Here is a 13,760-nt window from a genome sequence, read left to right on the forward strand (position 1 = left end):
GTTTTAAAATATTAATTTCTTACCTCATTTTATCTTTGTTCCCTTCCTCCTTGAGGATATACTTTACCTTTTATACTCAAAGAATATGTCACCAGTTATGTGAAAAACAATTATTGCTCATGAATATTAAAGCACTGACTTTTGTCTGGAAACTTCACATTAGATTTTAATTAGTCATTTTTCACAAAGAGTTTCTTATTGTAGGAATGTCAAAATCTGCACATCACAGCAAAAGGAGAAATGAGTGTTAAGACTCAATTGTTTTTTAACACAGGAAACTGATTTTGTGTAGCATTGCAGGCTTAAAACCAAAAATGGTCAAAATGTGTCTACTAGGGTTATCATACATCCGGGTTTTCCCGGACATGTCCTCTTCTTTGGACCCCTGTCCTGTGTCCGGTGGGGGGAGGGGGGGTAAAATAAGAGCAAATGTCTGAGTTTTCTGCTCTCCCAGGTGGGCTGCTTGGTGCTGGGAGCAGCAGGCAATGTAATTGGCTGTTGGGGGTCACGTGCTCCCCACGCAGGTATAAGAGTGAGAGCACGAGCACAAGAGAGAGAGAGAGAACACGATGTGGGAGCTGCTTGGGCGGCAGAGCTGGGGGATGGCAGGGGTCTGCTGGTTGGAGGTGAGGAGCACCAGCAGGGCTGGGAGGCAGAAGCTGTGGGTCCAGAGTGCAGGACACTGGCAGGACTGGGGGGCAGTGGCTGTGGGTAGGGAGTAAGGGGCACTGCCAGGGTTGGGAGGGGGGCAGGGAGCTGCAGATCAGGAGTGAGGGGCACGAGGGATGTAAAGGGTGACTGTGGGTTGGGTGTGTGCTGCACTGGCAGCGCCAGGGTACTGCAGGTCAGGAGTGAGGGGCATCAGCAGGGCTGGGGGCCAGGGGGTTGTGGATCAGGAGCGAGGGGCATAGGGAACAGGATCAGTGATTGGCTTGGGTGTAGAGGGCACTGGCGGTGCCAGGGGGCTGTAGCTTGGGAGTGAGGGACACCAGCAGCAAGTGGGGGAGGCAGGGTATTGCTTTCTGGGAGTGAGGGGTACTGTCAGGGCTGGGGCCAGTGGGTCTGGAGTGAGAGGCAGCAGCAGGGCTAGGGGGTCGTGACTTGTCTGTGAGGGGAAACAGAATGGGCAGGAGCAGGGCACTGGGATGTCATTGCGCCACCCACCATCATATTCTGCCTGTCCCATCCCCACCCCTGCCTGTGACAGGTGTCTTCTTTTTTGGACCTGGACATTTTTTCATCAGAAATTCAAATGAAAAAAATCTTTTGCTAGGTATTTTTTATCTGGTTAGATGTATTGTTTAGAGTTTGGCAGTTACATCTTGAGAAATTTGTCTGGATCGACTAGGCAATAAATTAGGTAATGCAGGTCTTAGAAGGGAGGCTGGGATGAAGAGACTTTTTGGTTGGGGGGGCAGTGGTGAAGAGACTTCAAGGGGAGTTTGAAGACAAAGACTGAAGATGCCTAAAGCTGGAGATAGTAAACCAAGTAAGGCCTCATCAGTGCTGAATAGAGTGGAAGAATCATATAACAGGCACTCCTATTAATACAACCTAGCATGCTATTATCTTTACAACAAGAACATACTATTGGCTCTTTAACAGGGTAAGGAGTAACCCTGTTCCTGAATAGATAGAAAGTTACTGACCCAGAAAGAATAGGGGGGATGGGAGCCAAGTCAAAGACAGGGAAAGGGTAATTACTTATTAGACACTGCTGGGGAAACTCGCACACCAGACAGAGATCAGCACTTAAGCAGTCATCGGCAATAAAAAGAATTGGGGGGGGGGGCATTCATTGCCCCCAGGGGCACTCCATGAGATAAGATGATCAAAGAGAGAGGAAGAGGGGAAAGGGGCTCCACTGAGCTGAAGGAGCACTGCACCTATGAGAATGGATCGATTGGGTGATGGTATAACTGCTGCAGGACTGAGTACAGACAGGTTAGAGATGCAAGGTCTTTGGACCCAGGATCAGCTCTGGAGAGGAGGATGCTGACCCCTGTAAGAAAAGAAGAGGAACCAAAGTTAAACATAATGAGTCCTAAGCTGAGTTGCTGTGTGGAAGGGGGAGAAGGAAGGGTTCATGTTACAGCCAGCATTTCGCCAGATTTTATGGGCAGCCCCGAATAAAACAAATTCAGTTTTACGTTCCTAGATGGGTGATTAATGATATCATATCTTGGGGAAATAACTATTTTATCTTTCCATCATACAAGGTATGGCAGGTGAGCTCCAAAGGGAAATCATTCATTAATCAACCCTGTCCTGGCCACAGGCTCATATTCAGTTTATAGTCCGTGGTAATCCCCAGGTCCTTTTCTACAGTATTACAGCCTAGCCAGTCATTCCCCGGTCTGTATTTGTGCATACAATTGCAAGATTTTGCACTTATCCCTCTTGAACGTTTCTGAATGTTTCTGGTTTTTACTCTATTACAACATGAATTCCACCCCCCCCACCCCATCAGCCTCATCTTCCAAAAATTCCACCCCCCCTAGAAAAAACCCCAACCCCTCATCTTTGTTATGAGTCCCAGCCCTGAGGCAGGTGGAAATTTGCTCTGGCTTTGGCTATGGGCTTTAGTTCTGGCTTTGTTCTGGGCTGGAATGGTCTGTTTGGCAGGGAAGGGGACAGCAGGCTGTGGAAAGTGTTGTGGGAGACTGCAGGGTGTGTGTGTGGGGTTGGGGGGGGGGGAAATCTACAGCTTGCTCCCTGTGACGGGACCTGTGCTCTGGTGGACACGTGGGTCCTGCTTACTCTGACCTCTCTGGGTGCCCTTCCCTATTATTTTTCCTGCCACACTCTGATGGTGTTTGAAAAGGGTTGGGAGGCTGCCCTGAGGGCCCAGAGTGGTTCCAGTCTACTACACAATTTACCCTCCAACAATCTGTTGCAGCCTGATTGGTGCCCTAGGACATCAGGAGTCTTAGGGACTGTGTTTATGGCCTCCATCCACCTCCATAGCCATGTCCATGCCTCACAGATGGTATATGATATCACTTCAGAGTCCAGCCGCACTCAGGGTTGCCAACCCTCCCAAGTTGACTGGGAGTCTCCCGGAATCGGCATCAATCCCCAGTGACTATTGAAAGCAATCCAGGAGATTGATATTGTGAACAGGTTGAACGTTACAATGAATGACATTACGTCATGTTGGGAAAAAAGATCTCCCAGACTAGCTTCAGTCAGAGTTGGCAACACTAGCCCCACTACATCTTTTGGCCCTCTCAGGCCTCAAAGCTTTTGTTGCAGCTTCAGCCTTCTGGACTTTGGCTCCTTTTCTCTGGGTGTGCCCTGCTCTGTCTAGGTCTTGGCTTCTGGGCTCCATCCCTGGTCTCACTCTTTTCAGGCAGGCCCTGGACCCCCTGGCCTTAGTTTCACCATTCTTGGCATTCCCCTCAGGCAACCCTGTGGCCTCCTTTCCACACTTTACAGCCACACACACTCCTCTGGTATCAACTAGAATAAAAAAGGCAAGCAACCACTTTCAAACAAAACCTCCCCCATTCAGGGTAAAACAAATATTTAGCTAGCCCTTCTTCCCTTGAGCTCTCACCTCTCCACTCTCAGGGTATTTTGGTGTCTGCTAAGGTGACTCCTGCAGCCCTTTTCTCCTAGGAGCTCTGTTCCCTGCAACGTGTCAGGCCTAAGTGATTGCCTTCCTCCAGGTGCTAGATTTATATGCCTTTGTGCCCTGCCCCCTTTGGTTGGGTGACTCCTGAGTCCTGCACAGGGATTTTTCCTTACATCTAATGGGCAGCCTGCCCATCCCTGCTGCAGCTTAGATCTGCCACTTACTGCCTTTTTCCTATGGTGCCTGGGAATCTGCGTGTTTCCTCCAGTTTATTGCTTTGCAGATAAGTGTCTCAGCTGTCAGTCTACCTACACAGCCAGGCTGTTTCTGCTGTGCTTTCCTTTTTTTAGTAACAGGAGCCTTTGGCTCCCTGTTGTCTTCCCCAATTCCCTGCTCTCCATGCCTGTGCCTGTCTCCTCATTCCCTACCTCTCCCATCTTTTGCTCCCTGACACATAGCTGCTCCCTTCCCCTACCTATCTTATGCTTCACCTCTGGTCCCTCCAAATGTGACCCAGAATAACTGGGAGATGGAGGGGAGGGGGCTGGGGGAGAACCAGGCTGCAGTGGGGATCAAGGGCTAGGAGGGGGCAGGCTCATTGGGGATTAAAGGGGACAAGGGGTGGTGCAGGGGGTGGGGAGAAGGGTGCCTGAGGCAGGGGGGTGCATGGTGGAGACAAGGCAGCAGTGGGGACAAGAATGGCGGGATAAGGGGCAGGATTCTGGCCCCTTGGCTCCCACTAATGCTTTCCCTGCAACAGCAGTGGGGGGTGGGTGGGAGGGAGTGGGGAGGAATTTAAGATGACCTTCTGCTAAGTAGATTCTATACATGGAAAATTATAACGTTTATAATTGTTCGTGTATAGAATTTAATGGGGGGTGGGTTGTCTTAAATTTCAAGTTGTCTTGGATTCAGGTAGATACCATAATTGTGAAGCCTTTTTGCATCTTATCAAGATGATTCTAAATCCTAATAATACTCTCCAGAGTCTTTGGAAGTCTACCCAGCTTGACCTTATCTGGAAATTTGCAAAGTGTGCACTCAGTCCCAACTTGTAAATCATAAATGAAGATATGATGGTTTGGACAGGAATGATCCTGCATGAGGCAGGGGTTTGGACCATATATCATCTGGAGGTCTCTTCCAATCCTACTTTTCTATGATTTCTATGTTTTCTGTATTGAATAATGTCAAACCCAGGACAGACTCTTGGAGAATACCATTTAATACCTCCTCCAAGCTACACATCAAGCTGCTGATGACTGCTGGTTGAACATGATGATTCAAGAAGTTACGTATCTCCATTACAATAGTTTCATCTGTACTGTATTTCCTTATCTTACTAATGAGAATACTGTTGTGTCCATCATCCATTATTAGGGTGCCCTGGGCATTTAGCAAGGGATTGGTACTTTCCTTAGTCTTCCTTTTACTTCTGACATACTGTTGAGAGTGCTTTTTTTTTTTGGTTCACTTTTACATCCCTTGCTAGTTGCATCATAAATTGTTTCTTGGTGTTCCTATTTTTATTTCTCTCTCTGTCATGCAATACAGTTATAATCCTCCCTAGTAATATGGCCAAATATCCACTTTTGGTAATATTCCTTTTGAGTTTCAACTCACTGAAGAGTTTGCTGTTTAGCTATGCTGGCCTCTTGCTACACTACTTCTCTCCTTTCTGCTTATTGGAATAGCCTGTTTTTGCACACTTCATATGGGCTCTTTAAGATACAAGCTCTTCTGGCCTCCTTTCCCCCTGCAATTTGCCTCTTATAGGCTCCCGCCCACTAGTTCTCTGAGTTTGGTATAGTTACCAGTTACACTTTCAAACTCAGTGGATGAAGGAGTTAAGCACCTTTATATAGCAGAGACAGCTCATAAGATAGAGGCACTGTCCAAGGTCAGAGGTGGTACAGGCAGACCAATGAGTTCCCCACCTACAACAGAGGTTAAGATACTGTTCTTGCACCTGGTGTGTGTTAAAGGCAGAAAGTCAGCAGAAAGCCTGGGAACGGAGTTGAGGACATGATTCAGAGAGGCAGAAGAGAAACAGTGCTCCTTTGGGCATAAGGTCCACTGGACTGGCATGCTCAGGATGTCTGAAATGGATTACTGTTTGTTTCTGATATGTTTGGGGAACCAAGCTGTCGCAGAGTACCTTGGTGCCCTGCTCCTAGAGGGTGGAAACTGCCAGGGAGAGAGCCCTGGCAGGACATAACGAGCACAGCTGCAGGTTGCCAGGGCAACTGGAGGCAGAGAATGACCCACACCTGACAGTGGTTAGCTGGCTGTAAGGGGCAAGGCCTGGCCCTTATAAAGCCCAGAGCTGAGGCCAGGTGGGTAGTTCCCTGCCAGCAGCCAGGGAGACAGGAAGTAGGATGCAAGTATTGTAGGAACTGCTCTAGCTGAGTGAAGGATGGCAGCTTGAAGAGGTTTGATCACCATGGTTTAGCCAGGTGGCTTATAGTTATGTTGTAGCCTAGGGGCTTGTGGTTTTGTTGTTGTTGTTGTTGTTGTTGATTACACCGGTGGCTAGGGTGAGGCTATAAGGGGTTGGAGGAGGCCTCATAGGGACCCCCAGAGGGGTGGGGGCCCCAGCGCCTGAGGGGGGTGCAGCGTACTCATTGGGGACTCACAATGAAGGGTGAGGACCCCAGCGCCAGAGCAGACGCAGCATACTAGGGGGAACCCCCAGTGGTATGGGGATCCCGGCGCCAGTAAGGGTGCAGTATCCTTAAAGGGGCCTCACAGCAGAGTGTGAGGACCCCGGCGCCCAGCGTGGGCACAGCGAGCCCCAGCGGGGGGGCAGTATTACTAGGGAGCCCAGCGTGGGCACAGCGAGCCCCAGCGAGGGGGCAGTATTATTAGAAAGTGCCGAGGGGGTGCGGCAAGCCCTGAGGAAGGCCTAGTGCTGCGGTAAACCCCGGAGAAAGGCGGTGTACTGAGGTGAACCCTGAGAGAGAGGGGGTAGTGGTGTGGTGAGCCCTGGAGAGTGGGGGTAGCAGTGCGGTTGGGCCTGAGAGACGGGTGGCTCGTCGAAGTCCCAGAGGGGGCACAGAAGGCCCCAGGAAAGGGGGTGACATTGCAGGGAAGGCCCCAGAGAGGGCTCGGAGAGCCCAGGAAAGGTCCGCACAACAGAGAAGGCCCAAGAGACTGGCAGGAATATAGACAGAGACACACCAATGTCTATCCCATCTGTGAAGCTTGGGGCGTGGTATCGGGGGTGGTTGGAGCCACGCGTAGCCCATAAGGCTAGGGTGCCTGGGAAGCACCCATCATACAAGGAGACTCCCGGTGGGTCCAAGAAAACACGGGGACAGAGGTCCCAGCTAACAGTGCCCAAGGAGACGTGAGGCAGCCTCCCAACTTTACCTAAACATCAAAGATGTGGCCACGGTTGAGAATCTGAGGGTGCCCTTGGGCCGACTTGGCACAGAAGAGGGGGCCTTAAGGAGATCACGGCCCTCCTGTAGGACCCCACTGTGACATAAGCCTTTGCATAGTTCTTTTTAATAAATAAGGTTATACTAAAAAAGCATGCCTAGGTTCTCTTTTCTCTTCCAACAGAAATAACCTGATGTGGTCCTGAAGTCGACTAACCTCTTGGACCAAAGGGGCAACAACACAAAACAAATGGAAAGTATGCAGTCTGGAAAATGGTAAGCTTACTCCAAAAATCTGTTTAGTAATGAAAGACTGAGAACTAGTAATACATTCCTGCAAAGAGAGAAGAATTATTCCTACGCTAGGAGAAAAAATAGCTCTTCCTATTTAGAGGAATATCTGTATGAATAACTGAGTGGCTGTGGCTCCTGTGACATCAAGTAACCAAATATAAAGGGTTGGGAGAAGGAAGGTGACAGTTCTGCAGTTCCAGCAATTATTATTTACCTTGTCCAACCCCAAAAGCAAGCATAGTGGGAGAGAGAGTATCTGAAGTTAATGTTTAAACTTTGGTTTAAGGATTTCAAATTTAGTTCCCAGCTAAAACAGTAAACAGTCTCTAAGAATTCATTTGATTCATTGCAATTAGCAAGACAGAAGATTAATTGCATAGGTTAATCTTTTTACTTAAAAAAAGAATGATAGGCTATATCATTGTGATAGAGTAAATATTGATAGACTGATAGAATAAATATTGTTTAAATAGCTCTTTAAATGTTAATAGTGTTATTTTGGTAATAACTCTTCCTGGTTAATTCTGCACCTAATAATGATGGGGTTTGAATGAAAATATGAAAATCTATGACCTGAAATATGATTTTATAGTGACATGTTTACTCCCTTTAGGTATCTTATTATAAAATGAGACGGTTCCTTGGTAGACAATAATAATATTAGATTGTATTTTATTATACATGTGGAGACTTTAGATGGCTTTGTTCAAGAAACCTTTACCAGATATCCTGGAATCTGTTTTAAAAGTGAACATTCTAGACCACCAGATGTGTTCTGACCATTGTGAAAGAAGTGGGAATAAAAATGAAATTTTGTTAGATATAAATGAATTGGTTTAGAAGCAGCTTTAGCTTGAGATGGATAGTGGTAAAGAAAATAAGTTAAAGAAACAAAACTTGAAGGGAGGTCTTTATCAGCCAAGAGCTAATATTTTTCTGGAATTTATGGACAATAGGATTTATCTGTAAGTTGTCATTGGTGATCCCTCATGGTCAAAGTCCATCATTCCCACAGGTCAAGTAAAGGGTTGCAACTCTCTGGTACCTACTTAGATTTATAGTCATGGCTGCCAGCAGCAAAGTAGTTAATGCTGTTACCATCCAAATGCCTGTGCAGGTGAAGCTAGCACCTATGGGGTTAACACTACCATCAAATGTACCATTTTTGATCACTGCTGGAGACTAAATTCAACAGCATTTGGCAACTTGGGTTAGGTGGTGGAAGCATTAACTCCCTGACTGCTGATACTGACACAGCAGCTCTGGCAGCTGTGGTGAGAAGCTCTATGGGCTGGAGCCAGACATGGGTCATCTGACTTACAAGAAGCTCCATGGTCCATGTCTTGCCTGCCAAATGATTTTGGTCTGGCATCCTTTTTTAGATCACATGTAGAGGCAGTAAGTAGAGTGGCTAGGCTGCTTCACATAAGAATGGTGACACATAACAACTAAACTCATAATCTAGATCAGGGGCTGGCAACCCCAGAGCATGGCACTCAAGGCCACTTTGCTTGGCACATGGATGGCAGGGTAGAGACTGGGCTTGTGCTGCCTTGGGCCCCTCCTCCACTGTCTGCTTCGAGGCATGCATGCACCATGCTGGTGGTGACTGCACATGTGCTTCAGAGGAGACAGCAGGGGAAGGGCTGAGGAAATGCAACCCCTGCTCCTCCCTCACTATCCACTCAGTTTTTGCGCTGTCAAACCAGTTCATATATTTCAGTTTTTTACTTTCTTAAAACAGTTTATATTCAGCTTATTTTGATCTCTCTCCTTTTCATTCCTAGATTTCAGCATTTCATATCGTTCATGTTTTTTGTACGTTTTTTCTGTTCTCTGGTTGCCTTCACGGAAATACTTTGCTAGATTTATGCTCACTTCAAATAATTCAATTCTTTCTGACTTTTTTTTTTTTCTGCTTTGTTTGCCTGTTTACATTTTGTCCTACCTTTGGTTTATGTGAGCTTCAAGAAATTTTACAGTTAGAAGGCATATAGCTATGTAACCATGGATAGTAAAAAATCAGCTAGATATTTCAGCGAGCATGGAGAGAATTGCATGGCTTTGTGCAGCAAGGGAATCATGTTAATTGTAGTCTGTGCAGCAAAAGTGTGGTATCTTGTTCTCCCAGCACCATTTCACAACCAAGCAAAAAGCCAAATTTTCTCAAGTTGATGAAGTAGACAAACATGAATCTATTAAAAAAGCTGTTGATTCACTTAAAAAGCAGACAGTCAGCTTTCCTAGTTTTGTAATTAGAAATACTCTTTCCACATGGGCAAGTTACATTGCAGCTCTAGCTATAGCTCAGAAAGGCAAGTGTTTTATAGCTGGAGACTACTTAAGGACACTTTCTTAAAATGTGCTGAGGATCTGTTTCAGGATTTTGTGAATGAGAGAGACATCATTACTCATATTGATGAAATGCTGTTGTCATCCAGGACTGTTCAAAGGAGAACAGATGAAATGGCAAGTAATATTAGGGAACAAATGACTCAAGACCTCCATGCTTGTGATGTGATGAGCCTTACACTGGATGAAAGCACAGACATAAATTATATCCCTCATCTCGCTATAATTGTTCAATATTTTATTTCTGGGGACATTTGGAAGGAATTGTTTTCTCTGAGCGCTATGCAAAGTACAACAAAGGCCAATGATATACTTAATGCTGTCAAAGATATTTTCACACAACAACAAATTGACCTGCACAAAGTGTTTTCTGTTACCCCGATGACACATCTGCTATGGCGAGTAAAACTTCTGGAAACTGAGATTGGACATCCTCTTATGAGTTTCCATTGTATTATCCATCAGGAGAGCCTGTGCACCAGGAGCTCATCTTTTGATTTAAATGAAATCAGGACAGCGGTTGTGCAAACTGTCAACTTTTTGATTGCCCACATCTCTTTGACACACAGGAGATTCCCTGAACTTTTAAAAAGTATGGATTCTGCATATGGAGATTTAATGCTACGCAGTTATGTACACTGGCTGTGTCAGGGTAATGAGCTCAGCTGATTTATTGCTTGTCTCGAGTCCATCAAACTGTTTCTTGAGGAAAGTGGTCAGCAATATGCAGAACTTACTGATGACAGGTGGCTAACAAAACTGATGTTTTTGACAGGCATCACATTTTAAACTAGGTTACAAGGAACACAGAAGCCATCCTTCTGCTGAATGATGACTGGAAAGCTTTCCGTGACAAGTTGTCTGTTTTCAGATAAGATATCAAAATGTCTGCCTTCCATTACTGCCCCAGTCTGAAAATCCATTCCAAGCAGCATCAGTTAAACACTAGAGATATATGCAACTACATAGGAAAGCAGGAAGATGAATTCACAAGATGATTCCAAGATGTTTGCAACAGAGGACCCATACTTTCATTTCTTGTGAGCCCTGCCAGTACTATGGCAAGTGACATAGAACTGCAGTATTTTCTGTAGATGAACATTAAAGGATTTGAATTGGAACTGATTGACTTTAAAAGCTCATGCATCTGTGTATTAAAGTTCAAATCACTGTGAGGTGAACTTGAGAATGAACTCAACATTACAGCATGTTGGTCTTCCCTTTCTCAAAAGTGTCTGCATGAAAAAAATAGCTTCTGCCTTGCTGTCTGTCTTTGGATCTACTTTATCGCTGTGAACAAGTGTTTCCACAAATGAAAACCATACTCAGTCCTATGAGAAACCATCTGATGACTGACAATTCAGACTTGTGCTTGTATGTGATGACAACCAGCTATCTGCCTAGCATCACCAAACTCAGCTGTCAGAAGCTGAGGCAGAAACAGGTGTGTGGTTTTTTTTTTTTTTTTTACTTGTTTATGGCAGTGAATACTGAGCATCTATTTTAAGGAATTAAGCAGGCGTATCCTTAAAGAACCAACATCTTCCATGGAAACATCTCTTTGGTGAGGTGGGGGCATGGTGTAGAGGTGGAGGAGCCATGTGAAGACTCAGGATGTGATCTTCCAAGCCTCGCTGTAAAGGCCAAGGACAGTCAGGTGCCAATTCCTGTCTCTCTCTATTCTACCTACCATTTACAACCAAGGTGTGGAGAATGAACTAAGAGAGGACAGGAGTGGGGTAGGACCCTGTGGCCAATGGCCTACTCTGCCCCTGCCACACTATCACCAGGTGGTTAGTGCTTTTCTGGTCTTTCCTCTTTTTCTCTTCCCTCCTTGTTCCCCTTTTTCTTCCTACTTTTTCTCCCATCACAACAAGCTTAACAAAAAAGAATACATGACAACAAAGGTAGTATATGATGTTTGATTTACTGTTACCAGGTTTAGAATGTTTTGAAAACCTGATATTTACTGTGAAAAAGAGCAACATGTATGATTATTAACTATATACATATGCAGTGCGTCTTGCCATACACCCCCAGCCCCAATTTTGTTTTTTTGGCATGCCAGCACTCTGGCACCTTACAAAGTAGACTTTACAGTTTTTTTTGGGCACTCCAGCCAAAAACATTGCCTACCCCTGATCTAGATGCCTAATAAAGAGACCTAGATGCTGGTTAAGTCCTATTTAGATGCCACTGATATTGTTAGGAGGGGACTTCTGATAAACAAAAAGAAATATAAAAATAATGTCTTAACTATATATCTATTGTCATGTTAATTAATCTAATGCAGGTATCAAATTACCCTTTATACAGGGGTCTGGAGTGAGTCAAAGCAACCACTGTTCTCTCACAAGACTGCCAATATACTAAACTAGAGGCAGTCTTGCTATACTACCCATGGTTATAATACTATTGGAATGATTTGATAGATTTCCCAAATTATGCGTAATCATATTCCTTAGCATCAGCTGAATAGCCTGAGACATTCACTAATGCCTTTGTTTAAGATGTTATTACCTGGTTGCTTCCATAAATCCTGTACCATTCTAAGACAATCTGGGTGGTGCAATCAGTACTGTGGGCCACAATTGTCAACTTCAGATGACATTTAGGGTTTTGTAGAAGCCAGTTAAATACCTGCTTCATAAATCTAGGTAACTGAACAGTTTTTAGCAGCAAGCTTAAGGTTTGTTTGTTTGTTTGTTTGTTTGTTTGCTGTTCTTTTGTAATTATATAATGCCTATTTTCACCTTCTTTTACACCATATTTTTTTCTAATGGATAAATATGAGTTCTTTAGTTGCTTGTTTCCTCTTAAATTATTTTTAGTTTTTAATATCTTCTGGAAGAGAGGAAAAGTTAAAAGTTTATAGATCTGTCATAAAAATGAATACTCTTGGTAGATAAATACAATGAACTTACAATAATGCATTACTGCTATTAATGTTCTCATTCTATTTATTATACTTGCACATAGAGGTTCCAGCTGATATTGGGATGTAGAGAATAGCAAGAAACCATCTGTGCCCAAAGAGCATGTAATTTAACTATACGAGGGAAAGCCGCAAAGCAGAGGTCACAGAGCAAAGCAGAGGCAGAACTAGGAATTAGTTGTCTTCTAGATTTAGGCCTTCCAGGCCTTGTCTATTAGGCGTATGTCCTCACTACAAAGTGTCATAGCAGATGTAGGCAGCTGGGTCTGGGGGCACTTAGGGCTTGAGGCGGAGGGCACCTGTCTGTGGGAGGGAACCCTGGAGCCCAGACTTCTTCTCCACTGTACTGCCACTTGCCCCAAGTAATATGTTGAGGCTGCCCTCGGGTCCCTATCCCAGCAAGCCTCTGCTCTACTGCCCTTATACTGGACCCTGCCACTATAGTGAGGAAATCTGTCAGCTCCAGGTGGTCCTTACTCTGGGTTATGGGAGAAATCATAAGTCCCCATCTTCATAGAGAGAGACAGCATGGAATATCATCTGCTTGGAAGCCACCCCTTCCTCACTGGCAATCAGTATGGAGACAAACAACAAAAGGATTTTTTCATAGAAACAGAATAAGCATACATAAATTAGTAACCAGATGTTGAAATACAGACATATACAATGTCAACAAGCAAAGTGATCCCACCAGATGATTGCACCAAAGTATTAAGTGATGCAACCATTTGTAAATAGTGATGTGGTGGCAGAGTGTATCAGCAATTTGACCCAACATGCAAGCGATGTGTGATCACCTGTGGTCTAGCCAATCAAAGACCACCTAATGGGCATGGCTGGCTGGCCAGCATGTCCATGGGTTCCAGAACGTACCATCAGGGGAGCTTCCTGATTGACCAAAAAAGTTATATAGGGGACCGCACGCCTCTCAGTGGTCCCCAGGCTCCGACTCTTAGGACGGATTGATCACCTGTCTTGGGGCCTGGTCAGACCCCTAGGTCTATAGCAGAAGCTGCTCTGGTCGCTCCGAGCATTATAGCTTACTGCCTTGCCAAATCCGGAACGCCCTGTACTTTGTCCCAACCAGACATCGTACTTGTATACTGAGGTCTTCACCTGCCACCCATCGCTTGTCCCTTGCTGCCGTATATAGTTCGTCACCTCCAAGTTATATCACCCTTCAAGTTGTTTCAACCTACTGTTCGTCAGTCTTGTAAGT

At 45.2% G+C, this 13,760-nt stretch overlaps 1 long non-coding RNA gene across 1 annotated transcript in view; it reads left to right on the plus strand.

Moving 5' to 3' along the window:
- The first annotated feature begins 5,938 nt into the window (after positions 1–5,938).
- The window catches only part of LOC132248338 (uncharacterized), a 90,585-nt gene continuing 82,763 nt past the window's right edge, over positions 5,939–13,760 (plus strand). The window contains exons 1-2 of the long non-coding RNA XR_009459512.1: positions 5,939–6,009; positions 7,145–7,236. This is a non-coding gene — a long non-coding RNA (uncharacterized LOC132248338). The remainder of the gene's footprint in view (positions 6,010–7,144; positions 7,237–13,760) is intronic.

This window comes from Alligator mississippiensis, chromosome 2 (assembly GCF_030867095.1).
Source record: "Alligator mississippiensis isolate rAllMis1 chromosome 2, rAllMis1, whole genome shotgun sequence".
Lineage (NCBI taxonomy): Eukaryota > Metazoa > Chordata > Crocodylia > Alligatoridae > Alligator > Alligator mississippiensis.